The 27442-nt window shown below is 44.0% G+C and overlaps 1 long non-coding RNA gene across 1 annotated transcript; it reads right to left on the bottom strand.

Moving 5' to 3' along the window:
• Positions 1-71: 71 nt before the first annotated feature.
• On the bottom strand, positions 72-17240 carry LOC118608656. The gene is made up of 2 exons (XR_004953065.1): positions 14478-17240; positions 72-531 (listed from the first exon to the last, which is right to left on the bottom strand). It is a non-coding gene; the product is annotated as an uncharacterized LOC118608656 (long non-coding RNA).
• Between the last annotated feature and the right edge of the window lie 10202 nt (positions 17241-27442).

Raw genomic sequence — 27442 nt, 5'->3', positions numbered from 1 at the left:
GGAATAAAATAGCTCTTACAAAGCCACATTTTTGAGATTTGAGAACAAGTAAATCAGAAGCATATGGATTATGTGCTGTTAAACGTGCTTTTATTTCCCTAGGAAGGAAAAAATACTTGGGAAAAATATATTTTATAAAACGGCATATATTGGAAAATAGCTGAAGATTTTTAAGAAAGCCAAAAATATAGCAGGGTTGGTCCAACTCTGGTTATTAATATCCTGGAACCAGCTGCGAAGTGAAATTAGGTGGTAAAATGATTGTACTGTTCGTTATTACACGCTGAAAATGACAGATTTCTCGTGTATTTCTAAAAAGGAAAAATGCTATTCTGGGGTCTATGAGATGAGGTTTTGTCTCTTGTCTTTGTTTTGATATTGGTTATGATAATAATTCTCTTCCCTGAACTCGCGGACCGTGGAGGTGCAGACAGCGCGCTGGAGTCGCGCCGCTGGCTGGAAGCGTGGCTCTGCCCAAGCCGAGGGTTCTCGGGGTAGTCCATTCACCTCTCTGCGTCCTAATTTTCTCATCTGGAAAGTGAGAATAATCATCATAAGAGCTGCTACACTTGCCATCTGGGTAAAGCACTTGGAATAAATGCCTGGTGCGGGAAGCTCTCAGTGAATGCGAGCTGGTATTATCCTTCTGGAACGCTCTGCCACTAGATAACTCCATGGCTCGCTCGCTCCCTTCAAAGGCTGACTGACAAAAAAAGAAGAAGAAAAGAACTGGGGGCATTTCAACCAACCTTAAAGAAATAAAAGAGGTTAGAAGAGAATACTGTGAACAATTATACATTAACAAATTAGGTAACCTAGATGAAATGGCAAATTCTTGGAAACACACATTTACCTAAACTGACTCAAGAGGAATAGAAAATCACAAATGACCTATAACAAGTAAAGGGATCAACTCAGTAATTAAAAACCTCCCAATGAAGAAAAGTCCGGGGCCAGGTAACTTCACAGGTAAATTTTACTAAACATTTAAAGAAAAAATTAACACCAATTCTTTTTAAACTCTTCCAAAAACCAACGAGGAACACTTTCTAACTCATTGTACGAAGCCAGCGTTACTCTAATACAAAATTCATCACTCGTTTCTTTCTGGACTCTGCCTTCCCTGACCCTTCTATATAACTGCACAATCAATCTCTCTCTCTCTCTTTCTCTCTCTCTCTCTCTCTCTCTGTCTCTCTGTCTCTCTCTCTCTCTCTCTCTCTGTCTCTCTCTCTCTCTCTTTCACACACACACACATTTATTCCCTCACCACGACTTATTTTTCTTCATAGCACTTATCACCACCTGATATATACTTCTTTATTGACTCTCCTTTTCCACTAAAATGTTAAATTCTCCATGTCTAGGATAGTGCCTACCACATAACAGGTACTCATTAAAAATTATTGAATGAATAAACAAATTGTCTAATCATTCTTTCACTGAGAGAGAGTGGAATGAAAACTAGGAGGACCAAGGTATTGCACAACTCTAAGATATTGCTGACTAGAAGAAAAGCAGCCCTCAGAGGCAGATAACCAAGAAAGTGTTGTGTCAGGAAAAAAAAGGAAATGAGATTTCTGAAAATTGGGGACTGGTCAGCAGTGCCAATGCTGAGGAATCAAGTATGAGAACAAAACTCTCCATTGCTCTGAGCTATGGAAGACCATTGGCCACCCAAGTGAGGGTCATGAGGGGGATGTCATCAGGCCAGAAGCCAGAAGCCAGGTTGCTCTGAGGGGGATGAATGAGCAGAGGCAGTACATTCTGACAACATTTTAAAAAAAGTTTTTCTATGAAAAAGAAGATACAGAGATAGGGAAGTCGCCGAAAAAGGTGGGGGGCAAGTGTGGATATTGTTTCTAAGTGGGAAAGACCTTTTGGTGTCTAAAAGCCTACGGAAGGAACCTGGGTGAGAAAAAAAAGAAACTGTATATATAGTAGAGGGCAAGTTTCCCAGAGAAGAGGGACGGGACCCACATCATAGGACTGGCATCAGCGAGGAAGAGCAGCCTCTCCTACAGCACCAGACTGAAGACAAACAAAGATGACCAGAAAACAAGACCCAGAAAACCCACATGACTTACCCACCGGCTCCAACCAGGACCCGAACCTCCTGACACCCAGTCCAGTGCTCTTCTTCTCACGTAGTTTTTTCCCCCCTTGCTCAAATTAGAATGTTCAAGGGGCAGTGAGGAAATTAAAGGGATAGAAAGCAAAGCTGATGAGTAGGAAATGCATACAGAACATGCCTTGCAATTTAAGAATGTGGGTGAAAAGGTGCTTTTTTCCACTGGGATGCTCCCTTCCCTGTGGCATGAGTCCTGTTAGCATGACAGTCTCCCTGCAGCCCTCACCCACCCCTCCCCAGGACAGCCGAGGGGCTCACTGTTGAGTCCATGAGGAGAAACGGATTTGCCCGCAGATATAATCCGGTTTCCTCAATATCAGCTTTATCAGTAGTAAGATGATATTTTGGTCTCCACCCACCCTCTTCCTTTGTCTTTTTTTTTTTTCTTTCAGTAGGTTCAGGAAAAGCTGGGGAAGAGGGAAGCTAATTATTCCAATGGAACTGTACTATTAAAATTGAGATATATGAAACTTGATTCTCAGAATCATCCTTTTCAAGATTTAAATATAAAAACCCATAAAACACAATATGAATATTTGCTGACATGATTTAAATAATGGAAGTACATTCTTTTCAAAAAAAGAACACTCAGAGTGTAGAACATGAGAGCCTAAATCCTTTCACTGATGTGTAAAACCCAAAGTATCCACTTTCTTAATTCAGTTTGATCAAAGTGCGAAGTTACAGTTCACAGTTCCTTTAGCTCTTTTCAGGATTCCACTGTTTTCTGTCTGGAAATAGCCATTGACACATGCACAACTTCAAACTTGAGAAAATGACCCAGAATCAACATACGAAGAGGCCACAGAGCAATAACCACTTTGTGAAAGCGAGAGAGAAACCTGCCAACTTACATTCTTTGCTGATGAGAAAAACGCATCAGCAATTATAAAATCAGGTGTTGGCGCCATATTTAGCCACAGATTCAGTCTTCAATCCACTTCTCTGCCACTTTTCAGTGCCAAAGAGTTGATCCTAATAATCACTTCAGAAATAGTTACTATCACCTTCTCCAATTACTTCAGTCTCCATATTTCAAGCTAAAAAATATTGGCCTTAATGTACGACTTCTCTTGACTGTTCCTAAGTTGCTATTTGAAAATTTACCGAATAGTCCTTAGGTCTATCAGTGAAGACAAAAGTTATCAGTGAAATTTTCTTGCAATTTTGCTTGTAAGCTATCTAAAGAAACAAAGAGGCTGGGGGTAGTCAAGAGCTTTATGGCACATCGGAGTCCATGGGAGGTTGGAAGCCCCGCATGGGAATGTGGACAGGGGGTCAGAGATAGGAAGGAGACACCATAAAACTCAGAGTGGAACTGTGCAGTGCTTGTTCAAATCCAGAGACCCATGGACATGGACAACAGACTAGTGGTTCCCAGAGGATGGGAGTGAGGGGAGATGAGGAGGTGATGGAGTAAAAGAGGTCAAATGTGTGGCCACAGAAAGAAATCTAACTATGGGTGGTGAACACACAGTGCAATATATATATATGCCTTACTACTAAATTGTATGCCTGAAACTTACTGGATTTCATTAACCAAGACACCATACTATAAATACATACATACATACATACATACATACATACATAAATTTAAACAAAATTTATGAGAATCAACTGTACTTTAACTATAAAATATAAAATGTGATACAGCATAATGAGCAAACCAAGTTATACATAATAATTTTTTCAGCCTAAAATAAAGTGATACATTAATAAAAAAAAAAATCCAGATCTGATTTGGTGGTGTGTGTGTGTGTCCGAGTATGTTCATTAGCAAGTATGAGCAACAGTTAACTCTTACTTTTCTTGTTTTTAATGGTGGCATCTGGGCATTCATGGTGCTCAATATTATGAAAATATTATAAATCCCGGGGGATTTTGGAGCCAACTCTCTAAATTACTTTTCTGTGTGGCCTTGAAGAAGTTAATTAATTTCTCTCGGTTTGTTATCTGAGGCCTGATGAGATTCTCCTCATCTATGTTAGAATAACAACATCTACCATTTATCATGCACTTACCACCTTCCGGACACTGCGCTGAAACTTTTAAGTATATTATATAATTTAATTTGTTCTCAAATCCATTAAGATTTTATTTATATTGATTTTACAAATGACGAATTAGACATAGAGCAGTTAAGAAACTTGTCTAAGATCACAGAGCTGGCAAGTGTGGAAGAGGTAGGATGTTAACCAAGGTGTGTTTGACCCCAAAGCCCATACTCCCCAACACCTTGTGTCTCTGGTAGGACAGGTCCAGCTGCAGATAACCAAAAAAACTCAAAGTTACCCCTCACAATCATTAAGGACTGCAACTCAGGCTTGTTGCTTTACCTTCATCAACAAGTGACTTCTACCTCACGGTCTAAGATAACTGTTCATGTTTAGCTATCACGTTTACATTCCAGTCAGCAAGAAAAGAAAGGGACAACAAAGGGTATGTCCCCTGTTAAAGATGTTTCCTGAAAATTACATACAACACTACTGCTTGCATCCCGTTAACCACGTGGGCAATCATAGCTACAAGGGACGCCGGGCTATGTGATCTTATTACAGTAAGTTATGCACCTAGCTAAAACAAACAAACAAAAGCATGGTGTTATATTACTAAGGGAGAAGGGAAGGACAAATACTGGAGAACAACCTTTGGCACACCGGGTTATTGAAACTATGAGGGACAACGCATTTGAAGCACTTAATTTACTGCCTGCTACATAGCAGGTTCTTGGTGGGGGTTGGGGGGGTGGGAAGCCACTATTTGTTATTTATTATTATTGATCTACATCTGGCACCCTGTGGAACATATTCAGAAAATCATAATTTCAAATCTGGCAAGGAAAGGTCACAGAAAAAGAGTAGGAGAAGAAAACATTTTAACAATCACCACGATATTAAGTATTGGCACCTCCTTATTTTAGTTGCACAAAAGCACCATCTTTGTTCATTTGCAAGATCTCCAGGACTTTGTGGAGGGTGATAATGAGTAGATGCTTCAGCAACCATCCCTGGCAGAGGCGGTCTGCCATATGACCCACTGGATAATGCTATCACAGGGGACCTTTGGTAAGTAATCTCTACTGCAGCAGTTAATAGCAATGCAGTTTTCATTACAGGAAGAAAATTGAAGCCTCAGCCAGTCTCTGTGCATTCCATCTGACCCAATCTTCATTTCTCATAAGATCGTGTGTTGTTTTCGACCCCCTTGTGATTAACTTTTACCATGAAGGGCAGGGGGAGCAAGATAAGTGAATTCCCCGGGAAATGTCCAGATCGTACTATCATTTTAACCATCTTCCGCAACCCTCCTGATATCAGGGCTCTAAACAGGCAGGAAAGGGATGATTTTTAATTTGAGGTGGAAATATTATCTAGTAGGGAAGATTCCAGATGGCTGGCCTGAGCTGAAGGGACATGCATGCAGCTAGTAGGGAAGGGGAAAGAGGAGGAAAGAAGAAAAGTTGCAGCATAAGGGACCCGGACCATTGACAACGTCCCTTGAGTGGGCATTGACACTGTGCATGCGTCCCACACAGAATACGTTTTCCACTCCGTTCGGCTCTTGCTCTTTGAATTGCAAATACTCTATGGCTGCATGAATTTTCTCTCTTGTTAGAGAAAAGTTAACTGAATGCAAAGCAAAGTCGCTTCCTCGGATGCTCCTGTCTCCTGAATTTTGGGTCACTGCCCGTCATCTCCTGATCTCTCAGAGGTCCCTTCTGTCCTTTCCTATCACTGCTGGTTCCTTCCTTGCAGCTTTTATGTTTGTCCTACCCACTCGACAGAGTAGGCAAGGGCCTGATAGATTTGTGGCCAAGAGACCATTTGTTAAGCTATGCAAATCAAGGGATTTTTGTAAAATTGCTGAGAAAGCAAAAGAGCATGCGACATCCTCTATTCAGCAGGGGCACACCCTGCTTACAACTTTAAGGTTTTCTTTCTTCCATGTTTTTTTTTTTTCTTTTTTTCCTGTCATTGCTCATGGTATGACCAAATGGTTCCTGGTGCCATTGTCTTAACCTAGAACTGATGCTATATAAACCACGTGCAAGTAATTTCCATAAAGGGGACTATGGTAACCTCAGGAAGGAGGGACAGTTTGATTGTGGCAGACAGCCAGAATCGAAGGCTTTCCATAGCCTCCTGCACCCTGGCACGTTCCCGCCATGACCAACGCGACATGGAGCGGTGACGGGGCGATCCACCTCAGCCACTTCGGAGAGACCACTCCCTTTTCTGTTTGATTGCTCAAGACGTTCGCAGGAAGGGGATTGTCAGATCCGTCCTTTTTTCATTCGCGCACCCTCATATTCTCCTTCTTGCTCAACCTTGCTCTTTTACTGCAACAACATGGAGGGACCTCAAGGGTATTGTGCTGAATGGAGTAAGTCAGACAGAGAAAGACAAGTACCATGTGATTTCACTTACGTGTGGAATCTAAATAACAAAATAAACAAACAAAGAAAACGGAGACAAACTCATAGATAGAGAGAACATGTTGATGGTTGCCAGATGGGAGAGGGGATGAGGGCACGGGGAGGTGAAAAATGGGGAAGGGATTAAGAAGCACAAATTAGTAGTGATAAAATAGTTATGGGGATGTAAAGTATAGCATAAGGGATTTAGTCAATAAAATTGTAATAAGAACAAAGATTCCTATAGATCGGATCCCTTAAGCAAGATAAAGAGGGATCTTAACTAGGCTCATAAAGAATATCGTTAATATAACATGATCATTACACTTAAAACTTAATTCTTCATATTACTTTGGTGTCTTTGATCAGAAATAAACCTTCTAATTTAAAGAAAAAAAAAATCTCACCCTTTTAGGGGATACTTCTTTTGCCACGATGCATAGGGGCTGGAGCAAAATTCATGTGCTGGTCTCTCGGAGGGCAATCTACCTCATTGAGCAGGCAGACTGGGATTCCGGGCTGGAGGTCACATCTCTGTTCAGTCAGTTTGGTTCAAATTCCCTCTTCAAGTCTGCCCCTACTATTACCCTTGAATCCTGTTTCATTTACATCTGCATATCTAAGAGACATTTGAGCCCGTGGATAACAGAACGAGCTAGGAGACCAGCAGAGTTTGAATTATCCTCACCTTCTCCTTTTGCATCTCTGAATCCAGCCAAGCTATGACCTCAAATATGGAGCTGACCCCTGCTTCCCAGCATCCTGCAGAAAGGTAGGCCAACAGACAGATAATGGGCTGAGGAAGAAAAAAATCACAGATCATAGATTTCAGAGTTATGAAGAATCTTAGAGACCACCTGTGCTTGTCATTTTACAGAGAGAAGTGTTACGGTCAAAGTCACACTTCAGAAACCCAGGAAGAGCCAGAACAAATCTCTGGCTCTAAAGTGCTCTCTCCAAAGTGCTCAATGTGCCTGATAAAATGCTGACCCAATTTGTGCCTAATGACATTCTCCAAATGCTAGAGGTCACCATATCATGTGAAGAGACCAAAGAGACATAAATGTAGAACAAGCGACAGAGAGGAAGGGGCCACCTGGTGACCACCTGGTGCTTCTACTGGCCTATTTGCAAGGGGGGGGGGAGAGGGTGGAGAATTGAGTAGATGTGAAGGATGATGGGGAAGCAGAAGAAATTAGGCGAGAGGGTCAGAAGAACATAGCATGGTAGCTGGGAAAGTAAGCTATGGAACCAGCCTGCATGGATCTAAATCCCAGCTCTCGCACTTAACTAGCTGTGCTGCTTAGATTTTCTGTGCTTTGGCTTATTCATCTGTAAAAGAGAAATAATAATACCATCTGCTCAAAAGGTGACGATGAAACGAGTGATCTCATGGAAAGTATCTGATACTTAGTTAGCCATTGCTAGTATTATTAGGGAGGGAAGCATGAGGAACAGCCAGGGGAAAGCCACAGGATGTCTTTCAGGCCGGAGAGTACGTAAATCACCCTCCCTACTTCTAGTAGCATTGTTAAGAGGCAGTAGAGTGCAATGAAAAGCCCGATATTAAAAGTTGTATCAGTTAGTGTAAGTCTAAGCTGCTATAACAAAGAAGCCCCAAAAGACCATGACTTACAGAATAAAGGAGATTATTTCTCTGTTACATAATAATCTAGATATGGACTGTGCCAGTCAGTAAAGCAACTCTGTTCTGTATAGTCATTTGGGAACCCTAGTTCTTTCTCTGTTGTTGCTCTGTCATCCCTTTGAGGATCTTGTCAAACTAAGTCACCACATCCAGATTTTAGCCAGCAGGTGGAAGGGAGAAAGCGTGGAGGAGGTATACCCATGATCTTATGACTCAGGCTAAAAAGCGGCACCAGATTTCTGCTCATATTAACTTGTGTGCATTGCATCACATGGTCACACCTGGCTGCAAAGGAGGCTGGGAACTGAGTCTAGTCATACACTCAGAAAGGAGGGGAGAGCAGAACTATGTTCAAATCCAGTTCTTTCCATTACTAATTGTGTTTGGGAGCAAGTTATGAAATTTTCCTACCCCTTTTTGATCATTTATTTATTCAGTTCTCTATTGTCAGTCACTCTTTTATTCCACAAGTATTTCCTAAGCATCTACTATGTGCTTAGGAAATACTTGTTTGTTATGAGAGAGAGGAGCTTAGTTTGTCATGTTTAAAGCTGTATCTCTAGAACCTAGGGCACTGCTCTAGGTTCTAGAGATACAGCTTTAAACATGACAAACTAAGCTCCTCTCTCTCTGAGATAGATTTGTTGTGAGGCTAGGGAGGACCCTGCCAATGGCCTTTCATTATAAATCTATGTATTTATTTTCATGCCAAATTTTATATCCTTATTTTTTGTCTTTCTTATAAAGTACCTCAGATTTATATGTGCTTTAAGTCCCACAAAACTTGGATCTGCTACTACTGCTTTCATGGAGCAAACATTCTAGTTGGAAGAAAGTCAACAATAAACAAATAAACATACAGTACAACACATGGTGATGTGCTGTGGTGTGCAGACATAGAGAAGAAAGATTGATTTGATGCAAACCCAGAGAAAGAATTTACTCGCTGAGATGGACTCCCCATGGTCAACCGAGGGCCAACTTTTATAAATAATGAGAGTCTAGCGGCCATCTGTTGGCAGGAGTTCCTCGCCTACTCTGTAACACCAGTACGAATTTCTGACACCTCTCCATTTCCCACACTGTGCCCTGCTCCTTTACACCTTTACATAGGAGTTCCTAGTTTTGTCTCTCAGCCAGCGGGTTCAGACCTGCCCCCTCCAATCAGAGCTGCTCCTTCACAACCAATCAGGACACTAATACTGACCAATCAGAACTGCGCAATTTGGACCAATCAGAACCAAACTATTTTGGAGATCTCATTGACATAAATGGACCTAAGTAGAAACCTGGGAGGGAACTTTCTGTATAAAAAAAGGGCCTCCCTTTTGTCTCAGAGGAGCATATTTTTGGTTTTTGGCCCAAGGCTGTGTCTCCCTGGTTTGTAAACTGTTTACCTGAATAAAGTTTCTTCTTTTTTTCCCTCCAATGCATTTTGGATTTGTTTGCAGTGTAAAAAATGAAGGCAGGGTAAGGGGAAAAAGCACTACTTAGCACAGTTTGAGATTCTCCTTGTGTCATTTGAGCAGAAATTAAACAAAGGAAGTTGTTGCCACGTTTTACTACTATAAAGATTACTGCCCTTCTTCCTCTAATACACAAACCTTTGTGTGTGCTTCTGATTATTTTTTAGAATTTTTTTCTGGTAGTGGAGTTAGTGAGTCAGAGGGACAAATGTTTTCAAGTTTCTTGAAACCAAGTGCTGAAACCTGTTTGTTGAGGCTGCTCATGTGGATAATAAAAGAAGCAATGATAGAGACCTAGATTTTGAGGAATTTTAAATATAACTTTTTGGAAGTTTAAAGATTCTTAAGACTTTTAAGGATTCCTCATATCTGGACTGTCTGGGCTTCTCCATTACATAGGTTCTAACTAGCCTTTTTCACCTTGCACCTTAAACTCCTAAATGCAATTCCTTATCCTAGAATTATTTCTTGTTACAGATTTTTGTGCAACTAGAAACCTTGATGTCAATGAGTACATTCCAGAGATATTGCTAACTTGCCTTAAGTCTCATGGTGACAAACTAAGATAAAGCCTCAATCTCTTAATTTCTGTGTTTGTAATAAAAACCAGTGACAAGTGAAATGTGCCTATAGTGTTTTGTGACAACAGAGCTGAAGGTATAAGTTTTAAAATAAACACTCATGGATACGGCCTGCCAGATTTTCCTACCTCATAGGTAATGTGAGCATTAACTGAGATAATAAAGGTAAAGTACATAGGACAGTGCTGGAATATTGTAAGCAACATTAAATGTTAGTGATAAATACTGCTCTGATGGCAGAGTAAGTGGAGGGTCCCGAGACCAGATGTCGGTCCCGTGGGAAAGGGAGCAGGTGTAGGGTAGTGCGGAGTGGTCTTGGGGCCTATAGGCATGGGCAGAAATCCTCAGCAGAAAGGGCTGGTCATTCAGTCTCCGGAATCCCAGGAGCAGGGGAAGGAGTCACATGAGACCACCCAGAGGGATAGAGACCTTCAGCCTGGGTCAAGGGAACCACAGGAGACAGGAGCCCAGCTGGAGGCCTCTGCAGAGCCCATGACAGGGCCAGCTTTAATCATCTGCCAGGCCACCCCATGGAGGCCAGCTGCAGCCCAAAGGGCTTAGGCCACCCGGCCATGTGAGAACTATATTATTCCCTTACCTCTCTTTCTGGGCTTTCATCCAGACATGGAGGAAAAGGGCAGCTAGCAAAGGGGGAGGAGGTAAGCAAAGGGACAGGAGAGGAAAAGGACCATGCCCCTTTCCCAGGGCAGGCTTCCAGGATGAACCAGCTTTGAGCCAAGGGAAGAGAGAAGATTTAAGGCTCAATCAGTCTCAGAATTTTAACCTGGGACTTGGAATGCTAGGATCTGACTGAGGCTACTTTTTGCAATTCAAAGGATTTTTTTTTTTTTATTGCCCTAACGTGGCAGTAAGTTCATTGGCTTGCCCAAGTCAACGTTGGGGGTAGAGAGATTCTGGGGCTATGAAATAAAATTTAAAGAGTCAATGGGGGTCCCCACAAAACTTGGATCTGCCTGTAGTGCTCTTGTGGGAAAGATAGATTATTGATAGGGAAAAAGAGGAAGACAGGGAGATAGAGCTGCATTTCGCTCACAGCCCTGCTTCATGCTTTTCCAGTTACACATGATTGTAATGTGGCTGTCATTCTGGCTGTGCCACACACGTGCTGCGTTATTTCCTAAATCATCCCTTTCTGCTAACGGAACGCACTTTTATTCCACTCTCATGCATTCACTCATGAGTTAAAAGAAATTTTTGGACTGCCTTTTAAACCTCCCTTCCTGATTACATGCACGGCAGTTCTATTTTCTACAACCCTGTCGCTTACTCGAGCCTCAGTAACATACACTACCTAGGCCACTATGAACTATACATCAGCTCAAAACTGCTATCGTTGACTCCTAGTGTTTCTGAGCCGTGGAGTCCCATGTAGTGTTTTCGTGTTCCTTGAGGCCTTTCCCATCACCCTCCACTACAGCCTGCCCAGATTATGTTTAGTCAGTTCATTCATTCATTCATTCATTCATTCATCACTTATTGGATTGGATACCCTCTTATGCCAATCACGCTGTGGGATACTGGAGATACACACACTTGACAGCTGAATGGCACCTGGTCCCTACTCTCAAGGCTCCAACAATTTACTCTTCCATGATTTCACGGATATTCAATTATTGTGATAACAGGTGATAAAGAAGATGATGCTGGCATTACATACTAGGTATAGTAGGAGCATAGGAGGGTGTAATTAACTCTACTTGGTAATTCTGTTTCACAGAATGAAGACCAGGTCAGTAGGGCTCTCCCAGGGAGCCGAAGGAGGGTACGGCAGGCAGAGATAACAGCCTGAGCAGAAGCACTGCATGGTGAGGATAGACTAAGTTATGCTGTGGTAACAAAAAGATCCCGAAGCCTTAGTAGCTTAATACGATAGCTTCCGATAGCCAAGGTTTATTTTTCACTCAAATCACATGTCCAGTGCAGGTCAGTTGGTTGCAGGGGAGAAATGGGGGGCCAGAGGGCAGGGCCCTGCTCTACATAGTCACCTGGGGACCCAGGCCAGTGAAGGCCATACACACTTATAGCTGCGCCATCAGGAACATATGTCTTCCAGGTTGACATGGCAGGAAACAAAAAGATGGAAGGCAACATGCTGGCTCTTAAATGCTCCAGCACAGAGGTGATACATGCAATTCCCATCTTCAGCGCACTGGCTAGAACTAATCACATGCCTCATCAGCTGTGAAATGTACAAGAACTCATAGATATCCCATGAATATTAAATGTCTCTGCTACAAGCTCAAAGGCATGAAACCAGTTTTTAGGTTTAGGGAATGAAATAGTTCACAATGATTAAAGAAGAGAGTACAGAGAGGCGGTATTGAAAGCTGAGTTATGATAGATAAGGACAAGATGATGAGATCTTGTGTGCCGGACATAGAAGTTTGGTCCACCTTATGTGCAGACCAGAGCTTTTGAAGGGTTTTAAACATGACGTTATGCTCATATTTGTGTTTTAAGTACATTTGTCATGCAGCAACATGGAGAATGAATTGGAAGGGATCGAAAAAGGAGATGGAAAGACCAGTTCGAAGTCCGCAACTGTTTAGGTTAAAGATGATGGAGGAACTAAGATAGGATCATTGAGAATGAATATGAGAAGTGTTAAAGAAATAGTCAATAGACTAATTAGAAATAGAAGAGGGAGAGAAGCAGGAAGACCTTCTCTTCTGTCGCTTTAAATGGGCCTCAGAGCCGGCAATTAAGATAAGGAATACAGGAAGATGAGTGGGTTTGGGGAAAAGATACTGAGGACAATTTGGGATCTGAGTTTTAGTTACCTATTGTGTTTGTTATGGGTTGAATTGTGTCCCCCAAAAAGGTATTTTCAAGTCATAACCCCCATTAGTTTAGAATGTGACCTTACTTGGAAATAGGTTAATTGCCAATATAATTAAATAAGATGAAGTCATCTGGAGTCTAGTGGACCCTCAATCCAATATGACTGGTGATCTTATAAGAAGATGGCTGTGCGACAACAGAGGAAGAGATTGGTGTATCTACAAGCCAAGAAGTACCAAGGATTGCTAGAAAACACCAGAAGCAGGAAGAGGCAAGGAAGGATTTTCTTCTACATGTTTCAGAGGGAAGGAATATGTCCATGCCGATACCTTGATTTTAGACTTCTACCCTCCAAAACTGTGTGAAAATAAATTTTTGTTGTTTTAAGGCTGTTTGTGGTACTTTGTTATGGCATCCCTAAGAAATAGACACAGGCATCTAGGTGCAGCTGTCCGATTGAAAGGTACGGATGCGGTCAGACCAGTCTTCTTTCAGAAAGCCCCGAAAGAGATTATTACTAAGGAACACAGAGCATGCTGGGGGCACGTGCTGGAAGAGATTGTTCTTCCCGGAGTGGAGAAGAGGAAAGGGGATCGGACAGGGAAATTTCACAAGGAGGATGGCATTTGAAGAGGGCTTTGGGGAATAAATAGAAATATTTCCCTCCCTTAGCGGATGATAAACTCCTACAAATGAAGTCTACATATCTATTCAAATATTTGAGAATACAATGTTGAGCAAAACAGGCACAGTCCCTCTTCTTGCACAATTTACAAGCTACTGAGAATAAGGCTGATCAAGTAATCACTTAGAGAAATATGTAAGCACTCACTCTGACAAATGATATGAAAAGAAACTACCGAGTGTTAAGAGGACATGTTGCAAGGAAATAGTTCAAGCCTGGAGGCTGTGAAAGCCACGTTGAAGAAGTGATGTTTGAGCTCAGAGCTGGTGTAGAGATGTTAGTTTCAGATAAAGAAGAAAAGGGAGGAGACAATCCAGGCAAAGTCTTTGTAGGAGGAAGGGGTGGGCACATGCAGATTCAAGGACCTGCAAGACAGCCAATGTCACTGCAGTAGAGAAAGGGAGGAGAAGCCGAGGCCGGGAGCCGGCAGCAGCCATGGCTTGTAGGACTTTGAAGGGTTTAGTGTTCATTTTGCGAGTGACGGATGGAAGGGAAAGCCAGTCAATAACTTTCAGTGGGCAGGAGGAGAAAAAAGGTCATATTTGGGGTTTTTTGTTTGTTTTAGATCACCTTGATGAGAATGATTGGAGAAAGACAAGGATGGAAACAAACAGAACCATTAAGATCCAATCCAGAGAGAATGGTAGTTTGAGCAAGGCGAAACCTGTGGAGTCAGTGGGTTCAAGAAGTATTCCTCCAGGCACCCAAGGAAAGGAAAAAATAAAGAATGAAATCAGTGGTCTGTACCTGCAGCTATTCCATGCTCCTCTCTGTCTTCAGGTTTCCGAATACCGTCTCTGAAAAGTGACATTGACGCCTCAATACAAACATTTTGACACGCGATAACAAAGATTCAGTGTATGAAGAAGAGGAGATGGTAAACTCTGTCTGGGAAGAAGAAGGCTCATGAAGAGCGAGCAAGACATTGGACCCCTGAAGCCTTCTGAGACCATGTGAGTCACTCTGTTGGGCACCAAATTAGATGTAAGATGCAGCTCTAGGGAGGCCTCGTGTTCATCTTCCTTTTCCATCATGAGAGGGAAGGATGGCATTCTGAGGAACAAAAGGCAGACAGCCGTTCTTGAACACCCAGAGTGACTCACAGCTGAGACTGCTGGGGAATTGCTTCAGATCTTACCTTCTTATTATGGTTCAATAGATGCTGGAATGCACTCTGTGGATTTAATTTAAAATCAATGTTTTTGTCCTAATTAACCATGCAACAAGAGCTATTTATGAAGTGACACAAACAGATGACTCAATATTTGTTTAATAATGACATCATATTCATATTTATGCCCAAATTCCAAAGACGCTGAGTTCCCCTGCCAAATGGCAGGACACAAGCTCCCCCTTCACAATTTTCCCCTGATTTCTGCGCAAACCAGAGGGGGCGTCGGTATCTCAGCCACAGGAGTGGCACGGCATTCGCCACTGGCTTTTTCTACAGCAAGTCATCATTGTTAGAGTCCACCAAAGGGACCCTTAAGGAAACCTCCCTGCCACCACTGCTGACAGTACTGAGAAGGTCCCCAAACTCTTTGCCACGGCTTGTCCCTGGGTGCTGAAGCAGGATTGTGTGTGCCCAGCATCACTAAGTCTTTGAAAAGCAAAAAACAAAAACAAAAGCAAAAAAAAAAAAAACTGTCCCTTACTTTATGGTCCTTACTCCTCTTCTGGAGAAATCTCAAGATCGGTTCCAAGGCAGGTAAAGGACAAAGGCCATAACATCCCTTCCTTGTCATCCTTTCCCTTCTGCAGGGCCCGCTGCCTGCCCGAGTTCCACGTCTCCCCGCTCAGCTGCACGGACTCCAGGTGTAGTCACAGAAACCTGAAGATCTTTACTCCTTTCACTAACCGCATTAGAGCCTCAGACCCTCCCCGCCAGACACACACACACACACACACACACACACACACATTAATATACTTGTAGGAAAGAAGCCAAAAGGTCACACATCGAGGAGTTTTAATAATGGTAATGATCTCTGGAGGGTGCGTGTTTGGGTGTTTCTCATTTTTGTCTGTTGACATACTCACTTGTTTGGCTTTTTTGTTGTCATTTTATCTTGCAATATTTTTTAAAAATATGTATTAATATGCATTTTACATTTTATTATGTAATGCTTTCATTTTTAAAAATCACTTTAGATATTAACCTTTGGCTAATAGCTGGAAGCTCTCTGATATATTTTGGTCTTCCTGTAAGTCACTTTCAGTCCTTCGGGAACTGTTCTTTGAGTGTTTTCTGGCTTTGTGTCTCAGCCTCACAGGCAAGCTGGTGGGAGCTGGCATCGAGGGCCCTCCCTGTGTGCCAGGCACTGTGCCAAGTGCCACACTCCCCAGAACGCTGGGCGGGCACTGTTACCCTGCCACCCCGAGGACACGGCGCCTCGGAGTGAGTATAATCAATAAGGCAACAAACGTAAGTCCCAGGTGCATGGGCAGAGACCCAAGCTTGGCAGGAGTCAAAAGGACTACACCCCTTGGGGTATCTACTGCTTAGGGCAGTAGTTTGGGGGCTTCCTCAGGCTAGCTGGACCTCCCCTCTCAGAGAAATTCCTTTTCTCTTACCCCAAATTCCTGCTTGTAGAAATGAGACAGGGCTGGGCTGCGGCCCCTCTGTGGACCCTTGCCTGCCCTCACCTGCCCTCACCTGCAGGCCGCTGCGGAGCGGCAGTGAAGCTCAGCCAGCCAGGTTCAGAGCTGCTGAGGTCCTGCCACGCCCGCCCCACCCAACCTCCTGTAAGAGCCTCCTGTCGACAGGCAAACGACAGGCACAGGAAATCCAATGGGCCATCTCGGGATGTGGAAAGGAAAAACCCCAGCAGCTGCCGCCTAATTGGCATTCTAAACAGCTACAGGCTTCCAAGTGCAGAAATGAATTAAATAAGCCTTTTTTTCCCCTTGAGGGTGGAGTACAGGCTCCAGGTCTCCACCCAAGTCACACCCTAGCTGCAGCTATTTATAAGATCTAAGTGCCAGATGGAATCTGCCAGCGTGAAACAGAAAACAAAGAACTGGGCAAAAGGCAAAGGTCTCACCAGCTCAGTTGTCCCCAGGCTCAGACACGAACCCGGAGGGAGTGCCTGGAACAGTCCACAGGGGCAGGGCACAGGGGACCGGGCACCTCCGCTGACCCTGTCACCCAAGTCCAGCAGAGAGCTTCGGAGAGCAGCTGTTGGATGCTTCTCCTACATTCCACAGCCCAGGGCACAAGGTTGGGTGCTGGGCAGGGATTCAGGCTGTACCTGTTGGATTAGGCACCGACCTAGAGTCCAGGAAAGTTCGCCTGGGCCAGCAGCCAGGCGTGGAGTGGGCCCAGCCAGCAGCTGGGGCGGGGCTGCAGGGGCAAGGGGAGGTCGGAACGAGGTGGGAGGTGGAGAGTGGCAGTTCGGAGCGCAGAAGCAGGGATGTGGGGCGAATCCTTATTTCCTCTTTCACCGGGGTGCCTTTCTGCCTGTTGTTAGCTCCTGGGGGACTCTGCTTCCTGATTTGTGAAACGCAGGCAGTATCTAAACCAACTGAATGGGATTTTCGAGAATACCGAATAGATAGTAAGTGCTTGGGGTAGTTCTGCGGCATTGAAATGGCAGCCGTTACTAGTGGATTTTCTGCCCAGATTTAAAAAAAAAAAAAAGTGCCTCTGTGTTGGCCAGTGTCTGTACCAATGACTTGCAGGACGAACACAGGCCCTTTTCCTCCTGCAGAGCTGAAGTGCCTGGAGACAGAGCTCGTCACAGCTTTCCAGGCCCTGCTCCTGAGGTGCCACCGCAGCCCAACAGGCTGTCTGGAGCCAACACGCCCTCTGAAATAGGCACCTGACAAAAGCCAGTGAGCAGCCTGCTCCCAGCCCAGCTGGGCTGCTGGCGAGTTAAAGAGTTTCTTCCAAAATGCAAAGCGCTCCCCCTGTTCTCTGATGAAAGCCTGCCCTCCTTCTCATCTCGGTTCCACTCTTCCCTTCAGGAACTTTTCTGACCCTCAGGCCACACTACAGACTCTTTCAAAGGTTCTAGAGCAGCTCTGTCCTGTGGAAATGTCATGTGAACCTCATAAGTCATTTTACGCTATCTAGAAGCCACACGAATAAAAGTAAAAAGAAAGAGGTGAAATTAATTATAATGTATTTTATTTAACCCAATATATTAAAAATAGTGTCATTTCAGAATGTAATCGATATAAACATCATCGATGAGACATTTCACATTTTTCTTTTATGCTGAGTCTTCACAATCCGGTGTGGATTTTATACTCACGGTACATCTCAATCTGCACTAGCTGCATTTCAAGTGCTCAGTCTCTACACGTGGCCAGTGGCAACTGGATTGCGAAGTCCTAGAGCTTTTGCTTGATTTGCCGCTGGATTGTTGTGTGTGTATGTGTGTGTGTGGGGGGGGGGGGCGGGGTTCTCCAGCTTAAGTCTTTATGCCGCCTGCTCTGGGGTTCAGATGCACGTAGGGATTTCTGGAGAGGAGCTGCCGTGCGATGGGCCAGGCAGGAGTGACTGCGAGCCGAGATGCAGCTGGAGACAGGCTGCCCAGGCTTAAGCATCAGTGTGTTTCTCTTTGGCTTTCTCCTGGCAGGTCTCTCCACACTCTAGGTGTTACTCTTAACACCTATGGATCATGCACTGTATAAATAATACATAAGTAAATAAAACATAAACGGCCATTTGCCCCCAAAAGATCTGAGAACACTGACAACTCTGCTTTGAAACTCCGCTCCCGAAGGCTATGGTTCCTTCATCTCCCTCCAAGCTCTCACAGCTTTCAGTCAGGACCACACTGCCATGGCTGAGGAATAAACTGAGCCTTCCAGGGAAGGGATCTGATGAGGGAAGAAACAGAAAGCAAAAAGAATGAAAAAGAAGAATCTGTGGACCACAAGCTGTAGAAAGTTTTGGAGACTTTTCACACAGGATCGGGAAACTGGAAAAGTTTCTTTGGCTTCCAAAGTATCCAAAACATTTTTAGGTTTGTGGCCTTGAAGGCTCGATGGCCCCAGCATATGAGAAATAGTTTCCAAACGCATCACAGGAAAAATGTTTTCTTTTGGTGCTTTGAGGACCTGAGCTCCGTGAGGTCTGACCCCCCTCCCCAGTGAACGCGGAGGAAGGCACTCCCCGACTGCTGCACTGCCTGGGGCAGCAGCCACACTCATCCCTCAGGAAACCACAGGATTATGACCCCTGCCTTATGCAGAAAATGCTAGAAGCTTCTGGAAAACCCAGGAAGGGGCCAAGATAGGACTTTGTGGCTGGTGCCTACTAGTCCTGAAGCCATGGTTTCCCACAGGTCCCCACCCTTCTGGGGCCACTGTTTCTGGCACTACCGTGGAGCCTTGCCAAGCCTTGAGCTGGCCTAGCTGTCTGAGGCATTCGCTCCTCTCTGTTGACTCCCTGCAATGCAAACTGCCAAGCTAGTTACTGAGAGGGTTTCAAATCTGGGGAGTAAGAAAACATCACCATCCACAGTGTAAATATACATATGCCTTATTGTTAAAGTGTACAGCTGAAACTCATTGGATTTCATTATCCAATGTTGGGAGGAAGGAAGGAAGGAAGGAAGGAAGGAAGGAAGGAAGGAAGGAAGGCAGGCAGTCACCACCCATGCTCTAGGGTGACAGTCTGATCAAATGACCTCTTTTAGCCAACCTGGCTTAAGTGAAGTTCTTTTCTGACAGAGGCGCCAGTGGCCCCTGAACTGAGCCAGTTGGCAAAAAGTGGCACCCCTTGATTTTGTCTGGGCTACTCTTATGTCTCTCTTGACTCAGAAGATACAATTTCCCAGAGAAATTGCTATAGCATACGCTCTTGAAAAATAACTTACTTTCCTCTTATCACCACCTCAAAACTTAAAATGTTGAGGAAATAAGGTTCTACTGATAATTGGCTTTTCCTGGTTAACAGGAATCTGTTTTTGTTTTAACCAGTGATGCTGAAAATCTCCGTCTCATGGACCAGGGCCTGGCCTGTTTTTAATTCTATAGGACCTGCTAGGCTTCAGGGTACTGTGAGTCCAGATGACGTGGGGTTTCGATGTAGAACATATAAGCCGCTGAGTCAGCCCTGATTCCAGGCCTGCCGCAGGCCACTGGTATTTTGTTTGTTAGGTTTTAACCAAACCCTTTAGATAAGCTCATTTTGTTGTAGTATGTCCCCTCTCCCTAAAATCTAAGCATAGAAATTCAATTTGAGGGCTCAAGTTAACTGGGTCTACTTGAGAAGTGGCTTCAGTTGGAACAAGACATTTTTGGCTCACATCTAGCGCCTGACCACATTCTGAATATGGGATGACTTTAGCTTCCCTTGGCAAGGGCACTTCCGTTTGGCTCCCCATGAAGTCACAGAAATTCTAGTTATTTCTGTAGTGCGCGATGGCCTGGTTTATTTATAAGAACCATCCATCCGAGCTGAGCCGTTTCTTGTCTGGTGCCGCTTATATTATCACAGTTATGAAATGTTTATTTTCTTAGATCAGCTTGAGCTGATAAGGCAGTTTTGAGCCACTAAGAGTCTTGTAAGTCAAGAATAATTTAGATCCAGGATGATTTTTTTTCTGGTGGGGGCTAAATCAGATGAATCAGTGCCTCTCTCTTGATTGGGCTATTATGTTAAATGGGTGTGACCATCGCACATTCCTTTGAGAAATGGCGTTGCTTAGTTCGGAAGGTTTGCTAACATCCCACTTCATTTCCTCCGGCTCACACCCCAGCTGGATTGTGCGGCCCCAAGGACCTGGGGAGAGGAGGCCTCCCCGCTGGAGACAGAGGGGACGCTGGTAAATGTTCCATGGCCACAGGGCTTATTTGCAACCACGCTAAGCATAAGAAGCCCAAAGAAAATAGTCCGAATTAATAAGGGTTGAACAAACTCATAGAATTCAAACCTAAGGACAAATCTAAACGAAGGGCAATCCTGTGGTGTCTATTAAAAATGTGACATGCACTCTTTCCAGGCTCTAACAGTGAAGAAGACCAGTCCCACGCTCACAAATCCTGTTTTCCTGTGACAGGACAAATAGAGAAGCAAATAACTATGCAATACTGTGTCAAGAGCACTGAGTGACATGGATCGACGAAGCAGGGTCAGGAGAGAAATAGTAAAGGGGCAACTAGGGCAGGGGTACCTGCTAGACAGGTAGTCAGGACCAGCCTCTCGGAGTGACCTTAGGCCTGAATGAAGTGAGAGAACCCGAGTGACTGTGCCGGAGAGGAGCTTCTAAAGCAGGAGGAGCCACGGACACAAAGGCCCTGAGAGACAGGAGCATGCTGGCCGGCAGGAGGCAGGAGAGCAGATGCACCTGGACTCCGGAGAACGGCGAGCGACTGGGGGGGGGGGGAGGTAGGACGCGAGGAGAGGGACAGAGTAGGGACGGGGTGTAGGTCGTGTGGCTCCCCTCAGTGGAGACTGAAAATGATCCCCAACGCTCATTCTCTCTTTTTCCTTTTAGTAACAAAATCCCTGCCGTCTTTGTGGGGCTCGTGGTTGCTCTGCTGGAGAAGACCGCACCTCCCAGCCCCTGCACCCCCCCCCCACCCCGCCCTGTGACCGGGTGTGGCCACGTTGGTCATGTTCTTGCCTGAGGGACGTGAGTGGAAATGACTTCTGCTACTTCCACTACTTCCTGACCTGGGCAGTATTCCTCTTTTTTCTTCCTTCCTGCCGGTAAAACCGAGACTTTGTGCTGGTGAGCCCACCCCCTCCATGTGGACCTAGGGGAAGGCCCCAGGCAGAGGTTAGTCAAGTGTGGTCCCTGGACCTGCCTGGAAACTTGTAGAAATGCAAATTTGGGGGCCTCACTCCAGACCTACTGAATTAGAAACTGTGAGGGTGGGGTCTGAGTTTCAACAAAGCCTCCAGGGGATTCTGATGCACTCAGGTTTTAAAACCACTGCCCCAGAGCGGGGTTTACCAACATTAGCGGATGTTGCCTCTTTGGACGGATGAGTCTTTGTTGTGGGGGCTGTTCTGCGTACTGTAGGATGCTAAGCAGCATCACAGATCTCTGACCCCCAGAAGACAGTGGCGCACATTCCTCCCCCCCAGCCATTTTTACAATCTGACATGTTTCCACAAACAACAAACATCCAGGTTTCTTGTAATACACATATCAGTTTTTTGGGAGATAAGAAACTAATAAAAGTGATTATCTCTGGGTATATTTAGAGGGCTTTCTTTTATTTTATATGTTTCTATTGTGTGCTCGAGTTTTTACCATTATGTAACATGGGGAAAAAATGCTTTAGAAAGACCACACATCGAAAAAGTAGAAACTAGGTTTCTTTACCATAATTCTGACACCAACTCCAATGTGTGTGTGGTTTTTTTTCCCTCCACCAAGCGATTCTCAGACACTAGCTGGGTGTCCTACAGTTCAACTCAATCTGACACTACTTAGTGGTCTTATTGGTTAAAACTATTAAACCAACCCAATCGAACTGTCCTTCTGTCCATGTAATGTTAAGTTATTTAAGTTTAATTAGCTTTAAATAAGCTTTAAGTTATTTAGGCTAGTATGAGGGATGTCAAAAGTTTTGCTGACTTCAAGGTTATGTTCTCCTATACCTTTCCATCTTATATTTGGTCATTACACTATCAAAAACATAAAATTATATTGGCCTGACACGATGGTGTCTTAGGTAATCATACTATTTTTTAAAAATTACCTTTTAATTATGTTTGCAATCTGCTGAGGAATTTTGCCTGGATTTGATTTCAAGCTCACAGAATCATCACAATTTATTTACGTTATATAATCATCACGAGACAAAGCTAACATTTCTTGCTTGTTAACTTCGTCTCAGCCACAGTGTCTTCATAAACATCCACACGACAATCCTATGAAACAGCTGCTGTTAGTTCTCTGTCACACACGGGGACTCAGGGTTGGATTCCCACTCACTGTGGGGCTTGTGCTTTAACCACCAGATGTTGCTTCTATTTATATTTTTCAGGCTTCCACTTGTTCTTCAAATGTTTTACGGTGACTTACAAAGATGTTTAAGATATGAGAAAGCATGAAATAATTGGAATAAAGTAGACCGGAGAGGGTCAAAATGAGTCATGGGTCAGAACAAAATGCTTGTACATTTGCTAACCGAAGGGTCACCAATTCGTCAGTGAATGTTCTGGAAATGTCAAGGCAAAATAGGATCACATGTTTAATTGCACAACAGACACTGGAGTAAACACAAAGTTTGCTCAAAAGTACCTGAGAAGCCCTGGGGCTCTTTGAAGAAGACACTGAAAATTACAAAAGCTCTGCAAAGAACACCATCAACGTGGATAAGAGTTTCACAGGACTAAATGAACCAGAATTTACACAAACACTTCCTCTCTTATCTAAAAAACAAAAAGCCCCCAAAAAACAAACCAAAAAAAAAAAAAACCTGAAATTTTGGCTAGCTTTTATAATTTTTCAAAGATTTCTGCATTCCATTTTCTAGTACCTTCCTTCATTGTCGACTCATTCCAAAAGAATACTAACAACAATCAAGCTGTTCTTTGTTTGAATTTTCTCAGTACCCTGTAATTTGAGCAGTCAGTATTTGGAGAGTTTCACGTAGCCTCTTGACTCATATTCCTTTTTGGACTCTCGTGCTATGAAATCACACCTATCTTTAAGGGACGTCTATCTAATGCTTAGTCTTCCCATCATTACAGCATGAGGTTGATATGGCTGTGTCCAGAGGCTGTCTGTCAGATCCGCAGACGAGGCTAGCATAACCAAAACAACAAGGTCCTTCCCTGTCAGGTGCCCATCTCAATGCCCGTGTCCTCAACTCATTCCTCCTTGTAGCTTGATGCTAAGTCAAAAATAGTGTCACTTGAAACTAGTAGATGAGGACAACAAAACATTTGTATTTATGGGACTATACAGTAATGGGAGTTTTGTCTTGAAACACATTGGTATTATATTGTCATCTGAAAAAGACATGTTCTGCGAGGTAGGGTTTTTGAACAATACATCCTTTGACTGAGATTTAAGGTTAGGATAGAATTCTGCATCATTTGGAACGTACCCTTGCATCGTCTAACACTGAGCTGCCCAGGATACTCTCACCCGACTCCTCCTTGGCTTGATCCTCTTCTCCTCGGGATCTCATCTTGAGATCCTCAGCTAAGCCTTCTCTGTCTACTCCACGCTGGCAGCCCCACCTCTTTGTTTTCTTATTTTAATTACTTATCTCCCCGCTGGATAAAAGCTCAGTGATGGCAGCCGCTTTTCTTGTAGTCTCGGGATCTATCTAGATCAGGGCCTCGTTCATAGCAGGAGGCACCTTAGCCATTTGCTGGAACGAGTGAAAACAGGCAAGCAGGGGCTCCACCGATGACTGATGACTGCAGAGTTGGGACCTGAGAGGCAGGCGGGTCCATTTCTACACAACGGAAAGATGGTGGGGGCTACAGTGATATTAGAAGTGATCGCAGAAGCATGCGGGGGAAGAGAGAGGAATCCTGAGTGACAAAGCTCATCTTATCCTGATACCCACATTCAGATGATTTGAGCTTATGAAATTCAGAAGTAAAGTTGATTGGCATGTACCTCAAAGGAAGGAAAAATGGTTCATGCCGTCCTTGGTAGAAAGTGCAGGAAGCATGGAGATGGGCAGAAATTTGACATCATTCAATAGCTTCCAAGCAACTCACCTCCGCTTCCCGAAGGTGCTACATCTGCACCGATTCCCCAAGAAGGCAGCTCGGGGTGTCACCCTGCAGAGTGCCAAGGACCAAAGACAAAGTTTAATAGCAATCAGAGTCAGCTCTTCAAACGGTTGGAAGAAATGAGAGAGTTTGAGGTTTAGCGAGAAGAGGCTAGACGGAGAGGAAAGAGGCACCCAGAATTTGTTAACACAGGTCCAAATATGGAAAAAGACAAAAACAAGGGCAGGAAGACGGAGCCAGAGAGTGAGGAAAAGCAGACGAATCTGGTTGAGAGAAAGAATGCGACGAAGCTGTCTCCCCGTCACCTTGTCCGATTGTCCGAGCTATCTCCAGTGGGTCTGAGGAAGTGCACTGCGGTAATAAAGTGGAGTGAGTCACGGCCGCTATTTTTAACACACCGTGCGGCTCCTCTCTGCCCGGCTCCTCTCTGCTCTGCTCAGCCCAGCACTGTGCCAGGCCCAGGACCTCTGGGCTCCTGGGGGACTGCAGGGAAGGGACTGGTGGCGAGACTGCGGCCACATGGCGAGAGCAGACCCACAGACCGGAACGGCCTGCTCCACCCTGCCTGCCAAGAACACAGGGCTTCAGATGAGGGGGCCCGAGACAAGATTGCTGAGAAAGGCTATGAAAAGAGCTTCTCAGAAAAGGATGTCTGGAAGTGTTTCCATTGTTTAAGTCACCTTTTGGCCAAAAAAGAATCATGTGAGCGTGTTACTCAATCTTGGAAATGCTTTTATAACTTGTTTAAAACGTTCCAAATGAAGAGTTTGAGTGCTTTAAAATCCTTGGTTTGCAAATTTAACACTCCAACATGTTTTGATTAGTTTGCAATAGTCTGCCATCAGAGAAGATGGAAATTTTCTAGCCAGATTTCAACAAAAACCTTTGCATAATTGGGGAATCAAAGCGAGTTTATGAGCATCATGACTTTATGTGACCAGCAGTGCCTCTCCTCCCTTTAGAATTACTAGATTTTGGAAGCCACCTTTCTCCAGCCGTGACAGTGCATTAAACCAATCATCGATCTCAGCTAAATTTGGACACTGACATGTGAATTCCTATATCTTAAAGCAATATTTAAAATAAAAGTTTATTCTCCTTAAAAACACAACTTTTCTTATCATTAAATATTTTGCCTTTTAAAAGTTCTATTTTACAATAGAATTTAGTTATGTACTACATTTTAAAATGTATTTATACACAGTGATATAAATTCAAACACTTTGCTAATCAGGGTTTACAACAAAAACAATCCATTATTCACTTTAGAGATATGAAGGCAGATATCTATGAAGCCTAGATACTAAAATATTCTTATTTTTTTATCAGTTTCAAATTTTCAGATAATGACTGCCTGTGGTTGCTCCATATCATAAGTCATCTTTCCCTAATCATTCTAATCATTTCTAAAGATGTTAGCAAAAAACCTTTACATCATGGAAGCTTTCCCCCTTTTATAAAACCAAAGGCAATTCTGGATTAATTTGTTTTCTGAACACATTACAATGCAAGGGTTTTTAAAAAAGCCTAAAGGCAAAAAAAAAAAAAAAAAATGGCTGTCAAGAACAAACATCGCACCCCATCAACCCAGCCCCTGTTGTGTTGGTAACCCTTCCTCTGCCTGAGTCCGCACGTAGGGCCAGGCCGCAGAGACCCTGGGTTTAAGTCTTAATAAACAAAGGCCCCCAGAGACCACCCATTTCAGGAGGGAACCTGATTTGGGCTCCTCACTATACAGATCACCCTTGTGAAAATGAGACAGATCTTTCCTTGCTTTGAATCTTGATGTCATCAGAAACGACTCTCAAAACTCACGCAATGAAAGCTGGGTGGTGTCGACTATTAGGCAGTCGGGAGACTGGGATCCACTCTGATCCTGTAGCCAGGCATTAGGCGATTTGGAACCTCTCTTCGCACCTCGCTTAGCTTTTTCCTCTATAAAATGAGGTGGAATGTTTTTACAGTATGAAGAAGAAGGTTTCCCCCAGCTTCCACAGTCCTATTGTTCCGAGGCATTCCAAACCCTCAAAGCTGAGTTTCGCTTTGTAAAATGACTCATAGATAGACATGCACACCATCATTCAAATTAGGCAGGTTTTAAACTTAAATGTGGTGGTTTGTAATGTCATCTAAGTTAAGCCAGAACTGCCTTTCCCATAGTCCCCTTCCCTGGCTGGTTGAATGCTGGCATTGACTCAAAGATGTGCTTTTGTGAGGTTTGGAAGGCAAAAGTGAAGCAAGGACTATTTTGCTCTGAAGGTCATCATCACAGGCAAATACGGCGACTAACAAACACAGAGGTGCCTGCCTGTCCTGGTTCTTCTCTGCTCCACTTCCTTCTTTTCCAAAGTGCTGGCCTTGAGTGTTGACCTGGGGTGGGGGGCAGGGCAGGCCCACCACTAGGCACCTGGCTGTAAATACAGAGGTGGCCACTACAGGGCAGCACAGCCTCCCACAGAGCTCCCTGCACACCGCCCTGCCCAGGTCTACTTCAGCCCCGCCTTTTGCTTCTCAGATGGACTAGCTGGTTTGCACACCTCTTTCTGCAAAATCACTTCTCAGCTCCTCACACAGCGGTTTGGGGTTTAATTCCTGTAACAAATCCTACATCCCACAGCAATCAGAGCAACTCTTCTCCCCTGACGCACCAAACCAAACACACAAATCCCCAGACATTACTGTTCTATCTACATGTAACTCCAAAGAAGGCTCAAAACTGAATGTTTGGCAGAGAAGACATTTGTAAACATGTTTTCTAAGTCATCATGTATTTCCTGAAGGCCTATGATGTCCCATGGTATCAAAAAAAAAAAAAAAAAAAAAAGACAACCTTGAAGTGTGCACACACGAATGCACTTGGGGAACATATGACAAAACTTACATGGTTTTAAAACGTGCCCCTGCGAAACCTCATGCAGTGATGCAAGTTGGTTCAAGCAGTTTTCTTTCCCTGGCTAAGTCACAAGCTGAGACTCTGTCCAACCTATATGCATAGGCTCACATTGACAGTCCCCTCTGCTCAGTGCAATCTCCTTGTAGCACTCGC

Source organism: Rousettus aegyptiacus, unplaced genomic scaffold, assembly GCF_014176215.1.
Source record: "Rousettus aegyptiacus isolate mRouAeg1 unplaced genomic scaffold, mRouAeg1.p scaffold_m13_p_10, whole genome shotgun sequence".
Lineage (NCBI taxonomy): Eukaryota > Metazoa > Chordata > Mammalia > Chiroptera > Pteropodidae > Rousettus > Rousettus aegyptiacus.
The sequence above is the reverse complement of the archived record's forward strand: the minus strand, read 5'-3'. Positions and strand labels throughout refer to the sequence as shown.